Genomic DNA, 15,570 nt, shown 5'->3' with positions numbered 1-15,570 from the left:
CAGTTCATCTTGGGCACCACTCCACCCAGGTATCCTCTGATACCTATCTAGAACAGGGCGCCGCTACTAGAGTACTGTTGGGACAGCTCTTTCGGCAAGTTTTTGCGAAAGCTAGCAGTAGCCCCTGTGTGACAGGCAAGACTTGGTAGAAGAAAGTGCTAGGTTCTTAGCCGTATCCCTTTAAAGGAATCTTTTGTGATTCCAAGCCTTCAGCTCTACCACGGGCCAGGACCCTACAGGTAAGTTGGGTATGTAGCTTAGGCCTTTGGCCGTAAGGGATAATGTCATAGACAGCCGTCGAACCATCCCAGGAACGACTCCTGGTGAAGTGGTAGAGTTGGTACTTAGTGTTTGCCATGATTCTGGTCTGCACTCCCCTCAGCATGGCGGCGTGGGTATACTGTTCCCCATAGCGTCCCCTCAGAGGACGCAGTTCCAAGTTCCCTTGACAGGGAACGTCTCAGGTTACGAATGTAACCATGGTTCCCTGAGAGGGAACGAGACACTGCGTCCTCTAGCTCCCTGCCATGCTTTGGACGCAAGCTTCACGAAGAAGATAAGTGACGGGTCCTACGGGCGCGTATTTATAGTCGCGCTGGTAGTGACGTCAGAGGCTGTCGCCTGCCAACACGTTGGCGTTTTTCAAAGTATGCTTCAGACACGGGTCACGACGAGATGTTCCCCATAGTGTCCCCTCAGAAGACGCAGTGTCTCGTTCCCTCTCAGGGAACCATGGTTACATTCGTAACCTGAGACGTTTTTAATCAGCTGAACAAAAACTCAAATGGATACCTGGATAATTTTCAATCTGGTTTCCGACCGCATCACAGCACAGAGACAGCACTCATTAAGATAATAAAGATATTTGCTTAAATTCTGACTCTGGCAAAATATCGGTGCTGGTATTGCTAGATCTCAGTGCTGCGTTTGACACTGTCGATCATGAATAACATACAACTAGAAAGACTGAAAAAATGGGTCAGGCTTTCTGGGATGGTACTCAAATGGTTCAGGTCATATTTAGAAGGGAGAGGTTATTATGTGAGTCCAGGAGAGCATAAGTCTAAGTGGACGCCCATGACGTGTGGAGTCCCACAAGGCTCAATTCTTGCACCGCTCTTGTTTAGCCTGTATATGCTCCCACTAAGTCAAATAATGAGAAAGAATCAAATTGCCTATCACATCTATGCTGATGATACCCAGATTTACCTAGCCTTATCTCCAAATGACTACAGCCCCATTGACTCCATCTGCCAAGGCATTGATGAAATTAATAGTTGGATGTGCCATAACATTCTTCAGTTAAACAAGGAAAAAACTGAAGTCATTGCATTGGAAACAAAGATGAAGTTTTCAAGTTGAATGCATACCTTGACTCTAGTGGTCAAACAACTAAAAATCAAGTCAGGAATCTTAGTGTGATTCTGGAGACAGACCTTAGTTTCAGTAGTCATGTCCAAGCAGTAACTAAATCTTTATCACCAGCAGGGTGGACTATTGTAATGGTCTTCTCACAGGCCTTCACAAGAAGACCATTAGACAGCTGCAGCTCATCCAGAACACTGCTGCCAGGATTCTGACTAGAACCAGAAAATATGAACATATCACACCAGTCCTCAGGTCCTTACACTGTCTTCCAGTTACATTTAGGATTGATTTTAAAGTACTTTTACTTGTTTATAAATCACTCAATGACCTAGGACCGAAATATATTGCAGATATGTTCACTGAAAATAAAACTAAAAGACCACTCAGATCATTAGGATCGAGTCAGAAATAACAAGGGTTCTCACACAACAAGGGGAGTCCGCCTTTAGTTACTATGCCACCCGCAGTTGGAATCAGCTTCCAGAAGAGATCAGATGTGCTAAAACATTTGTCACATTTAAATCCAGACTCAAAACTCATCAGTTTAGGTGTGCATTTATTGAATGAGCACTGTGCGATGCCCGAACTGATTGCACTGTATTTTACATATTCATTTTATTTTATGTCAAATCATTTTATATTTTTAAATGTTTTCAATTCATTTTAAATAAGTATTCTTTTTTAAATCATTTTCAAAGTTTTTATATTGCTTGTTTTATTTTTGAAATAAATTTTCTTCATGATTCTTACTTTATTTTATGTAAAGCACTTTGAATTACCATTGTGTACGAAGTGTGCTATATAAATAAACTTGCCTTGCCTTTATAAGAACCAATAAACAGCCAGTATGTCAATAATAGGCATGCTAATAAGCAACTAGTTAATAGCGAGAATTGGTGCCTATACTAAAGTGTTGCCATTTTTTAATACACATTTAAGCTTTAAAGCAAACTACAAGTGCATTCAATATAAATAAATGCACTTTTTTCCCACAAGGGTTTTCCAAAACTTCACCCATTCTATGGCAAGCCGTTGTAATATTTAATCTATAAACTGCACTAGTATCTAATTTAATGCTACTAGTACTTATTTTTTAGATACTAGTATCTTTCCCATCAAGTACTAGTACTTATTCAATAACTACTAGTGCTTATTTTTAGGTACTAGTGCTTATTCTTTAGCTACTAGTGTCTTTTGTAAAGTTACTAGTACTTATTCATTAGATATTAGTACTTAATCATTAGATACTAGTACTTATTTATTAGATACTAGTATGTATTTATGAGATACTACTACTTATTCATTAGATACTAGTACTTAATTCAGTCTTGACTAATAACTTATATATTGTTATTAGTAACAAATGAGCACTGTGCACCAGTGTGCCCTGTACAGGACATTAATGTAAAAACATTCAGTGTTTGTAGCACCAGTGTGCCCTGTACAGAATATTAATGTAAAAACAGTCAGTGTAGCAAAAATTAATGTAAAAACATTCAGTGTCTGCAGCACCAGTGTCCCCTATACAGGACATAAATATGTTTGTAGCACCAGTGTGCTATGTACAGAATATTGATGTAACAAACATTCAGTGTCTGAAGCACCAGTGCTACATGCAAAAAAAAAAAAACATACAGTAGGTAGACATCGAAAACGCCTCTTTTACCGCCACACGTACCACCGCCGCGGTGGTGTAAAGTGCATTTGCAGCTTTTGACCGCTAAGTGGCGCTTTAACCACAAGTTATTAAACAAGCGCATCAAAGCACATTTTCGCAAATAGACGTCAGTTTTGCCTTGCTGATGTGTTACATTTGATGGCTTCAGTCACGGAAAATGAAAGAAAAATACTATAGTTAAAATATTTAAAATATTTTATATATTTAATATGTAACATTCACAGATGAAAGTTTGGTACTTCTGGAGTTATGTGCATTTCTTAGAACAAATTCAAGCAGGATAAATGTCAAACCTGTGCCTGAGCCTATGCTTATATTTTCTTTAAGCTACATGGTATTAAACCATATTTTAGATTTGATACATTTAAAAGGTGTGCAGTATTATTTATATTATATGAATTATGTGTTATATTATTCAAAATAAATTAAAGTTTAATTTGCATTGGAACATTACAAGTGGTAGCCTATTTTAGAGGGGTAGGCTACATGCATGCAATGTTAATATTTTCATATATTATGCCTATATTTTAATTTATATTTTAAAATTCCTTTAATAAAACAACATGCATTTTTGTTATTCGTAACCTGTCCTTTATTTTGACAGATAACTTCTTGGGAAAAAAACATTTGTCTGTAAACTGATTGAAATTGTTGCATGTTTAAACATGAAGCACTGTATAATCTCGTTCACATTATGCCTAATTAGCCTAAAACAAGAAACGAATAAATTAAACCTGCACGATTTAACTACATCTTTGAAACTCTAAAGAATGGACGGATTAATAAACCGTCCTCACGATTAAACTCAAATTCTCTCATTATAAACAACAAAATGCACACGATGTAAAAAAAGACCTTCATTAACTGACAACATAAGTGATTTTAAAGGGAGCCTTCTTTACTTGCTTTTAGCGCTGGGCGATAGCATATGACCTAAAAAAGAAATCCGATTTATGATTTAATCGATTTTAAAATCAATGTTCAAATGACAAATAAATTTTTCAAAGGATTTTTTTCTTATATAACTTATTTGTAAATAGAGCAGTCACTGTCTGTATCTACACCAGACGCGAGAGTTGTATGCGCGCCCCACTGCGTTAAAAGTCTGTCTAAACTTAATGACATCACACTATAGTGTCAAATTATCTGAACGCATTATCAGTACATTTCGACATAAACAGAACGAGCATCAGTTCACTGATGGAGATTGTGTCCAGTGTATCCATCACTGTGTTTTGTTGTCTTTTGTCAGATCACGCCACTTGTGTCCGGTGTAGATCTGGCATGTGTTTTTTAATGTGTTATGTTATAGCACTGCTTGTTTTTAATGTTTTTATTAAATATCTGTATTGACTGCATGATCATATCATCCTATTATTTACTGCCATGCGACCTACAAAAGTAAGCCTTGGCGAGCCAAGCAATGAGCATTGCTGCAGGTTGATTTTTGGCGGATAAGCTGTGCTTGTACTGCCGCGGTCGTCTTCATTTCGTCAGGTGAAACATCTCTCACTCGGCAGCAGAGTCTGTGAGAGTGAAGCAGTAACAACTTCCCCTCCACGCTCAGAGCATTTAATATTTACTCCGATCCGAGCTCACTGATACCAGAAACACTGCCGCCTTCACTCAGTGGATAAAGTATTTGTATGTTTGAAATGTTATGTTCATAACGTAGCCTATAAAAAAAATAAAAATTAATGGAGAGTTTCAAAGTGGTTTATTGTGTGTACGTTTTTTTCCCTATCACATGCCAAACTAATAACATTGTAAGCATTACATCTTTAATTGCTGCTTTCTGCTGTGAAAATTTTGTTTGTGAGGAAAATAACAGTTCATTTTTGTCAGTTATTTTATCTAAACAGATCGATGAATTTCTTCAAGATTTCAAAATCAGATAGCCTACTGGTAATGTAGTAGCACTGTAAGATCAAATTTGTTTGAATGCATTATTGCTAAAGCGATTGCGTGTGAATGTGCTGTATCTGTTTAAATCATGCTTTAACTCGAAAATAATCAGTAAAAGAAACAGACAAACTCCTTAGCCTTTAACATCCCGCTCAACTCTTGCAGTCATTATAACCTGATCAAGCCATAGCTAAATATGTGTAACATGAATTCTTGCTGAATATGCAGTTATATTACAGACTGTTGGCATGAATTGTACTCGTGATGGAGGCTCTTGAAGCGAGTGAAAACCACAACGCTCAGACTCTTAATATCCGCTCCTCGCTCCAGTCAGAATCACCCTGCTCCACTCATCCTTTGCTCGGCAGCGTGTCTCTGTCAGACTCGCTTGGGAGGGTTGAGCCACTCGGAACTACTGATGCCTGAGTGGAGCGTCGGTGGATGTTAAAAAGAAAACCGATTTTCATTCAAACAAACCGCCGTAAATTACAAATTCGTGTTAATTGATAAAATCAATTTATTACCCAGCCCTACTTGCTTTCATATAATTTAAGGAAAAAAAAAATGCAGCTGCATTTAAATGCAGGTGTGTAAAATATGTGCAATATTTGCACTGCACGTGTGATGGTAGATGTGCAGCTTTTATTCTTATTTATTTTATGTTCATTACAAATCTTGTTTGGTTTTATTTTGGATAATTGCATGTAAAAAATAATTTACATTGTAATGCATATGCAAAATGTAAATTAATATTCAAATTCAAGTATTTGTGCAAAAATTATTAATGCGCATTAAAGACAGGGCGCATTAATATTCAACATTCAATGATCTGTCAATGTTGCATTTCTCTTGTCGGAGAGAGCCAGCACGGTGAATTTCACTTAAGACTTGATTATTTAAATTTTATATAAACCTCTGATTAGTTGAATATAACAAATGAACGACTGGAACTAGAAAAATCTTTTAGTCTATAATCTTTAGTCTATAACCAAAACATCAGTCCTATATAAACCAGTACAGCAAGTGAAAGCCTCATAAGACACTGTCCATATGAAAGAGCAAGAGATTCACACCTTTATCTCGACCCCCACAAGCCATACATAACTACCCCCAAAAACCCAACCCCCTCCAGCTGAACAGAATTCGGTCTGTGTTTTGGCTCTGAGGAACGGTGTTTTACTAGGCTGTAACATGCCTGCACTCAGCAGCACTACTCTTTGTATTCATTATTTTCTCGCAGCCCATATTATTATTTTCACAAGACCATAATTATAATAACAAATTATCAATTAATAATTAATAATTATTTTACGAAAATCATTGTTATTTGTGATTTGTGAAACTAGTCTAGGGCTATTCATAAACTTGGAGCTCATCATATTGAAGTACAAATCCAAACACCAGAACGTTATGCATTTTATGAATAATGAAATGTTATGAAAAGTATGCATTTTATTTATTCACATGCTGTATGGTTGAATTATATTTTAGTTCACAACTTTAAGTTCCATTTAAAAAAAAAATGTTTTATTGGCTAACGTTTCATAAACCTTCAGTTGTTATGCTCTAAAATCCAATGCCATTTGTAATTTCACAGTACTTTCACCTCCTAAATCACTAACCTTTAAAGTCATGATTCTATAATTTACAATTCTATAAATTGTACAATTCTATAAAATTCAAATTTACTCAGGCTGGTGGCATTTTTAATGACATTTATTTATTTATCTATTTATTTATTTTTGAATAATTGTAGCCTACATAAATAGGTGATGCAAAACAAATATTTGGATCGTCCCTTATTTTTTCCCTTATTTTCTTAAAGAATAAACATATATTACTAATTCATAAAGAAATAATTTAAGCAGTTAAAACCTATTTTTTAAACTGGAATTTAAATAATATTAAACTAACTTTAAAATCTCAAGGAGTTTATGAATTAAAAAGGATAAAATGTCACAGTGCATGTTAAATAGCCTAAATGAACTTGTGTTAACAAAATAATTAGAACTAACAATATAATTCAATTGTTTTAAATTATTGATGCTGGACCATTCTCATTTCGCTCTGCATATGGAACCTTGAAGATTTTTTTTTAAACCAAGAATGAATTGAAATGAAAATTAAATGAAAACATTTAGCTTTTTATCCGTATATATATATATATATATATATATAGGCCTTATATTTATTTACTGTTTAATAACAAAAGCATGCATATGATCCTTTGTGTAAAGGTCTTCCTTTAATTTTTCATGAGTAGACTGTAGCCTAAGATTATCCTACGTTTTAAAATTGACTCACTGTAAATGTTTTCATATTTTTTTAAGATGTTACAATGTAATAGCATAATGTTTTTGTTGTTTTACTTTCTCCTTTTATCTCATTTTACAATTACATTAATTTCGCAATCAGTCCCTTGGCGCCACCTGGCGGTAGTTTCGCGAATGATTTTAACAAGCGACTGAATTACAGCTAACGCTGTGGCAACGCAGCAGTGGTACACGCGGCGGTAATGCCCATTTAGCTTGTCCACCTACTGTTCAGCCCTGATATGATATTTGTTGTTTTTACTGGAGGAAAAATAGGAAAATAACAGCTAATACTATTGGTGTCTTATCTCCATCCTGCCACCAGAGGTCACTCAAAGGCCAACAAACACATTAGGCTACTATGTTTACGAAATTACATTGTTTACAAAACTGACAATAATACGTTTTCTATGTGCTTGTGTACAAATAATTTCTTTTCAATTTGGTTTTCTCTAAAAAGTACACCCATTTCCTTGTTTCAGTTTCCTGTTTAATATCTCTCATATATATGCTACTGGCTCATTAATATTCAACATACGATTACCATACTGGGAAGAAATGCAAATTTAAAAAGTACTATATCTATTAAGTTCAGGATATCGCTGGTCTAAAAAGTTACTAGTAGCTAAAAAATAAGTACTAGTTTGATTTTTTGCTAACAAGAAGATTATAATTAAATACTTGTTACTATTGGAATAAGTAGTATCTAATGAATAAGTACTAGTACCTTTACGAAAGACACTAGTACCTAAAGAATAAACACTAGTACCTAAAGAATAAGCACTAGTACCTAATGAATAAGTACTAGTACTTAATGGAAAAGATACTAGTATCTAAAAAATCAAGTACTAGTAACATGAAAAAAGATACTAGTACAGTTTATAGATTAAATGTTACAATGGCTTTCCATACCCATTCTCTCTTTCTCTTTCTTCCTCTCCCTCTCCATCTCCCTCCCTCTCTTTAGGAGTTACCATGGCAAACTTGTGATAACTCTTGGAACACTGATCGCTGCTTCTCCAATTACAGTCTGATGGACACCACCAACCTGACCAGTGCTGTCACTGAGTTCTGGGAGTGAGTCAATAAATATTTAATGAAGTTATAAGTTAAAATCCGGTCAGAGTGATCGAGTAGTTCTTTTCCTGTCTTTGCTGGTTAAAGTTTTTTTTTTTTCTGATTCCAATGAGAATTTATTTATTTATTTATTTATTTATTTATTTTTGTTATAATGTAGTTTACCTAAACACGTTCATCCATGGAACACAAAACAATATTTAGAAAATTTTTCACACTGCTCTTTCTAACTCCTCACGTTTCCCATACTTCATATAGCTCATAACTAGGGTTGGGAACCCTGTTTTTTTTTAAGAACTGGGACCGTGAGCAATTTCTAAGTTTCGGTTCTTGTGCGACACGTGACCAAGTGTTGTGAGCAGCCTTGTGCCGGCATTTCCCGTAAAGGAATGTCACAAACCAAATAACATAAACGCCGCCCGGCTTCCTTAATTAATTTATTTTATTGCTGAACACATCGTTTTCCCATGACTGTGTGCGCACTAGCGCCTTTGATAACTGTGCACGTTGTTTTGTCTGACTGTACATGTACCGGCAGCGCGCAGCACCTTCTGCCAATTACATTGTATTTGTCCCATATTGTCATTAGTATACATACTGACTTTAACTTGGACCACTAAATAAATAGACTGTTATTTTTATGGAAGTATGAGGGTTAGATTATTTAGTTTACAGGTGTAAAAATGCGGAAAGCACTTATTGCATCACACCATCTCCTGAATGCATTATTATTTGTAAAAAAGGGGCTTTATGGAGTGTGTGTATATATGGTTATAAGTATAACAGTTTATATTTCATTCATTTAGGAAAATGAACAAGTGTCTTAGCCATCAAGGGACTACTTTGCCAGTTTATTCCTGCTTTAAAAGCAAAATGTTATTGATAGTGTAAAAAAACATTAACTTTGAGGCATATGCTGATTGATGGACTAGCATTACTCAACATTACTTACTAGCTACCTTCCAGCAACACTACATTCAATGGAGGTAAAATAGTTAAAAAACAAAAACAAAAAAAAACATAGTAGTTCCTTTAAATGGAACCAGATTCGGAACCGGAAAATGTCTAACTATACCCAACCCTACTTATGAAGATCTGTATACTGTAATATATTTATAGTTTATAATTTATAATTTATAGTTTTTTAATGATTTTAATGGAACAGGAACGGGAACCAGAACATTTGGAACCATTCTCAACCCTACTCAACTCATTTGAACTTTTGCAAATTTGTTAAACTATTTCATCAAAAGCACATAATGTTAAATGACAGTCTAACTAAATATTCGTTTACTCTACAGGAGGAACATGCATCAATTAACAAACGGTTTGGAGGAACCAGGGGAATTGCGCTGGCCGTTGGTTGGAACATTAGCATTATCTTGGATTCTTGTCTATTTCTCAATCTGGAAAGGAGTGGAGTGGACAGGCAAGGTGCGACTGCCAATATTTTTATTTTATTTTTTTTCATACGACACCCCAGAATTGTTTCTAAAAACAAGCTTTTCATCCCCATTTTAGAATCTTTTTGTTCTTCCATTTCCAGACAATCTCAGAGGAAAAATATATTTCTCAGAGATTGCTTTATCATAGTTCAGTAGACTAAAGTATTTTTAAAGTTTTAAAGTATTTTTTATGTGATTTTTGTTGTTTCATAAAAAAAAATATAATGATATAATTTTTTTAACAAAATTATCTAAAGAAGATTTTTTAATTTATTTTTTGCAAGAATTTGATTCTGACTTTTATTTGCAGAGTTTTTGCTTTACACAGTTTTGTGATCTCTTCAGAAACACTTTTATTTTTCAGTTTAATCTCATTACTTTTTAGACATATAAAATATAAAAAGCCTTTATTATATATATTATTCATTACTTTTCCAAGTTCATTTGGCAACATAAGTGGTGCAGAAATTGCAAAGTTTAAGCACTTTGATGAGAAGCCAACAGACATGTCTTCGTATTAAATTTTAAGCTATTTTATTTATTTATTTATTATTTATTTTTCCTGGCGAGAAAGGAAAACTGCTTCCTTTATCTGCTTTTTCTCTGAGGATAATTGCATTTTAATGTGATGCTTGCACTGGGCAAGAATAAATGCATTTTCTGGCAGTCTATAACCTTGATGTACATCACTAATAAAGTGCAATCATTACCCTACACAGCAAAACCATGTTCCTACCAATCATCAAACATAAGCCAGTGAAATCATTACACCAACAAGTTAATAATGTTGTCCTCTACACCTACTTTAAAATTATTTACTCTATGACACTCTCTCTCTTTCTCTTCATTTATCTCCTCTCCTTATTAGGTGGTGTATTTCTCCGCCACGTATCCTTACTTCATGCTCTTTATTCTGTTCTTCCGTGGAGTCACTCTCCCTGGAGCAATAGATGGCATCCTCTTCTATGTCACCCCAGACTTCAACAAGCTTTTGAAATCTGAGGTAAAATTAAACATACCGAAATTTATTTGATATTTTAAATACAATTTTATACATTAAATAATGAAGTCTTGAATCTGAGATCTTAAAACATATGTATATATTTTAAGATCATTCACAGAACCTGATGAGGCGTGCTTGACATTTTTAGGGAATAACTAAACTGTAATAGTCAAGTCAAGTCACCTTTATTAATATAGTGCTTTAAACAAAAAGGTTTGCATCAAAGCAACGGAACAACATTAATTTGGAAAACAGTGTCAATAATGCAAAATGACAGTTAAAGGCAGTTCATCACTGAATTCAGTGATATCATCATTTCAGTTCAGTTTAAGTCAAGTAAAGTCAAGTCACCTTTATTTATATAGCACTTTAAACAAAATGCATTGCGTCAAAGCAACTGAACAACATTCATTAGGAAAACAGTCTGTCAATAATGCAAAATGACAGTTAAAGGCAGTTCATCGTTGAATTCAGTGATGTCATCTCTGTTCAGTTAAATAGTGTCTGTGGATTTATTTTTCAATCAAGTCAACGATATCGATGTAGATGAAGTGACCCCAACCAAGCAAGCCAGAGGCGACAGTGGCAAGGAACTGAAACTCCATCGGTGACAGAATGGAGAAAAAAAAAAACAGGGCGAAACCAGGCTCAGTTGGGGGGCCAGTTCTCCTCTGACCAGATGAAACCAGCAGTTTAATTCCAGGCTGCAGCAAAGTCAGATTGTGCAGAAGAATCATCTGTTTCTTGTGGTCTTGTCCTGGTGGTAATCTGAGACAAGGTCTTTACAGGGGATCTGTATCTGGGGCTCTAGATGTCCTGGTCTCCGCTGTCTTTAAGGGCTGTAGAGGTCCTTTCTAGGTGCTGATCCACCATCTGGTCTGGATACATACTGGATCCGGGTGACTGCATAAACCTCTGATCTGGATACAGACTGGATCTGGTGGCTACGGTGACCTCGGAATAAGATAGAAACAGACTAATATTAGCCTAGATACCATTCTTCTAATAATGTAGCAAGTACATTGGGTGTTATGGGAAATGTTCTCGGTTCCGGTTTACCTAATTAATGCAGCCTAAAAATCCTTCGGATTTGGATATTAGAAGCTTATTAGTGTGTTGTGTGTAAGCCAGGTTAAAGAGATGGGTCTTTAATCTAGATTTAAACTGCAAGAGTGTGTCTGCCTCCCGAACAATGTTAGGTGGGTTATTCCAGAGTTTAGGCGCTAAATAGGAAAAGGATCTGCTGCTCGCAGTTGATTTTGATATTCTAGGTATTATCAAATTGCCTGAGTTTTGAGAACGCAGCGGACGTGGAGGATTATAAAGTAACAAGAACTCATTCAAATACTGAGGTGCTAAACCATTCAGGGCTTTATAAGCAAGATTTTAAAATCTAGACGATGTTTAATAGGGAGCCAGTAGTAGCAATGCTAACTCATGAATAATCATAGAATACTAATTCAAAGCTATACACACTTTTTATTAATGAAAGACACTGAATTGTACAATAGTATATATTTATGTCAATAAAGCAGTATCACTTTAATGAATTTAAACTCTTGTAAAAAGAAGTACACTTTAGCATTGTTTTAGTCGACAGAGGATGTAATTGAACAATTATGGACACATTTTACAGACATTTCCCTGTTCTCTAACTTCTGGTACTATCAATATTTCTAATTTCAAATTTCTTCTCAGGTGTGGTTGGATGCTGCCACTCAGATCTTCTTCTCTTATGGTCTGGGTTTAGGTTCCCTCATTGCTCTGGGCAGCTACAACTCCTACATCAATGATGTCTACAGGGAAGAACTACTAGTCTCTGTCCAAATGTGGAGAAATTATGTATTTATGATGATTACATGTCATACAGTCTTAAATGCATAACTGTCTTTAACACAGTGCCTTTGAAGTTATGTTCAGTTTACAATGTACCTTTGTTGTCTTGTGATTCAGATGACTTAATTCTTGTTCCTCCTGTAGAGATTCTGTCATTGTTTGCTGTATAAACTCCTGCACCAGTATGTTTGCTGGGATCGTCATATTTTCCATTGTGGGCTTCATGTCATACATCACAAAGAGACCCATTGAAGAACTGGCTGCTTCAGGTCATCATGTCTCTCAGAAATTCTCAAATTTCATTGTTGGCAAAAGATGCACACTTTTGAAGACCTTTACACTTTAATACACTTTGTTTTAAATTAATGTAATATTTTCTGTCAATTGTATGTTAATTGCAATTACATGAAAATACTACAGTTTAAAGTTATATTGAATACATTTATCCAAACTGTAGAGTGCCTTTTTTAAGACATTAAGTAAATATTTAAGTATATATTTAATAATTTTAAATGTTATACTGAATAAAACTATCTAAAGTATTTCATATATGCTTCAGTATGTTAGTCAGCAAATAAAAAAAGGTGTATTACTTTAAAACATGACAAATTATTGCTTAAAATGTCAAATGCACTTTAATTAAAGTAATATGGGTAATATTATAGTGATATGGTGAAAGTGGACTCATCTCGACACTAATGGTGTTTGATGGTTTGTGGATCAATATCAGGTCCTGGTTTGGCATTTCTGGCCTATCCGCAAGCTGTCACACAGCTTCCCATGTCTTCACTCTGGGCTATTCTCTTCTTCTCAATGCTCATGATGCTAGGATTGGACAGTCAGGTATTTTACACATGCATACACACATGAAAAAGGTTAATGTCTAAAAAAAAACCTTTGTGAATTGAGTTGTTAACATTATTATTTAATTTGTTTTCAATCTATATGAAGAGCCTATTATTTGTTTTATTTGGCATGATGCCTCAGAGACCATAGAGTTATTGATAGTGCTTGTGTTGAACCCACAATACTCCTCTAATGGTGGTACATTTAGCAGCTTTGCATTATTATTATTATTATATTCTATAGATTTAGAGCTTAATTCTTTTTAATGATTGAAACTAAACAAGTTGTATGGATGAACTTATATATCTTATTTAATTGTGATGGGAGCAGTTACAATCAGCTGATGCTGGCTGTCATGCAGTGGTCTGCCTAAACTACGTTTGAGCACCATTCGTCACTCTTCAAAAAGACCACAAAGAACATGTGGAAACTTTAAACATGTATGAGCAATAATGTTTTATGTTTAGTCTGTATTAAAAATCAGCACCTCCACCACCATTTGTACAAAAATAAAAACAAAAAAAAAACAGGGTTAATGATTTAATGGTTAATGGTTTTAGGGTTATTCTGGTCTGTTTATTTATACCCTAGTTCTTAAATAACTAACTACTGTTAGATACTGTTAAATAACTAAATAACTAACTAATATACTACTAAAATTATAATTGTTTACTAAATCAATTGCCCAGACATGTTTTCCAATACTTTAATGCTTTTTATTTTAAACTATTTACACTTGTCCCCTACAGTTTTGTACAGTGGAAGGCTTCATAACTGCTCTAATGGATGAATATCCCACAGTCCTGAGGAAGAGAAATAAACTCTTCATCCTCATTGTCTGTATTATATCCTTTGTTATCGGTTTCTCCAACATCACACAGGTAAAGATTACCACCTGAAGACCTTTCTGTTTTATTGTGTAGGACGATTGACTGTTTTCTTGAGTTTCTAATAGTAATGTGTGTGGGTGGGGTGTTCTTTGTTTTAGGGCGGCTTATATGTGTTCAAATTGTTTGACTACTACTCGGCCAGTGGAATGTGTCTCCTGTTCCTGGTCTTCTTTGAGACAATCTCCATTTCCTGGTTCTATGGTATATCTATATATTTGATGTGATGTGAAGTTTCAAAAACTGAACAGTTCAATCTGGCCTTCATCCAGTTATGTTAAAAGAACATTCTTGGTTAAATACAAGTTAAATATTTCCATTGTAATTATTGTAATTACACACTGTTTACATTCATGAACTATTGGTTCAAGACAAAATTACTTGAAAATATTTGACACTACTTGAAAACAGGAGGGAGTCATGTGGGAAAGTTAAAAGCCTGGGTTCCTGAATCCTTATTGGAACAAGGTGTACTGATGGAAGAATGAGCTCTTACTAATTCTTGCAGATCTAGCTTTCTTGATAATTGTAGATATCCAACTCTTCTCTCTTTTTAGGTGCAGATAAATTCTATGAAAATATTGAAGATATGATTGGTTATCAGCCTTGTGGCTTTTGGAAGTATTGCTGGATTTACTTTACTCCAATAATCTGCTTGGTAAGTGCTTCACCTGCAAGCAATGGGAATAAACTTAGAGACTGTAGGGCTGTGAATTTTCACACATTATTATTGTAATAATAATTATAATAATAATAAAATTAAAAACTAATCTAAATTCTTTAACCCTTTAACTGTCACCCCGTCCTGTATATGGGACGCCTATTCCGTTAATATTCCGCTCGCGCTCGCCATAAACCAATTCCCGCTCAGATCCCGCTCTGACATAAAATGTATCTAGTAGGCCTAATTGTTTATACATATATATATATATATATATATATATATATATAGTATTATTTATTTTCTTTTTTGCAATAGCCTGTTAAGCAAGCTATTGTGAATGTTAAATCTGTGAGATTTTTTTTTAAGCATTGTATTTTGTTTTATTTCGTTTTTTATTTATTTTGTTAAAATTATGTCTAGCGTATTTTTCAAAGTTATCTGTGTTTATTTAATGGTAAAGTTATTTCATAGTTAATCATTTGGTGCATGTATGCAGTAGGCCTAGCCTGCATTTAAACACTGAGGTGCCGCTAGTTGCGGTTTTTCTCC

At 34.7% G+C, this 15,570-nt stretch overlaps 1 long non-coding RNA gene across 1 annotated transcript; it reads left to right on the top strand.

Moving 5' to 3' along the window:
• The first annotated feature begins 12,766 nt into the window (after nt 1–12,766).
• Nucleotides 12,767–14,565, top strand: LOC132099076 (uncharacterized). The gene is made up of 3 exons (XR_009423018.1): nt 12,767–12,893; nt 14,220–14,351; nt 14,459–14,565. It is a non-coding gene; the product is annotated as an uncharacterized LOC132099076 (long non-coding RNA).
• The last annotated feature ends 1,005 nt before the right edge of the window (nt 14,566–15,570 follow it).

The sequence above is a fragment of the Carassius carassius genome, chromosome 22 (assembly GCF_963082965.1).
Source record: "Carassius carassius chromosome 22, fCarCar2.1, whole genome shotgun sequence".
In the NCBI taxonomy this organism is placed as follows: Eukaryota; Metazoa; Chordata; class Actinopteri; order Cypriniformes; family Cyprinidae; genus Carassius; species Carassius carassius.
The sequence above is the reverse complement of the archived record's forward strand: the minus strand, read 5'-3'. Positions and strand labels throughout refer to the sequence as shown.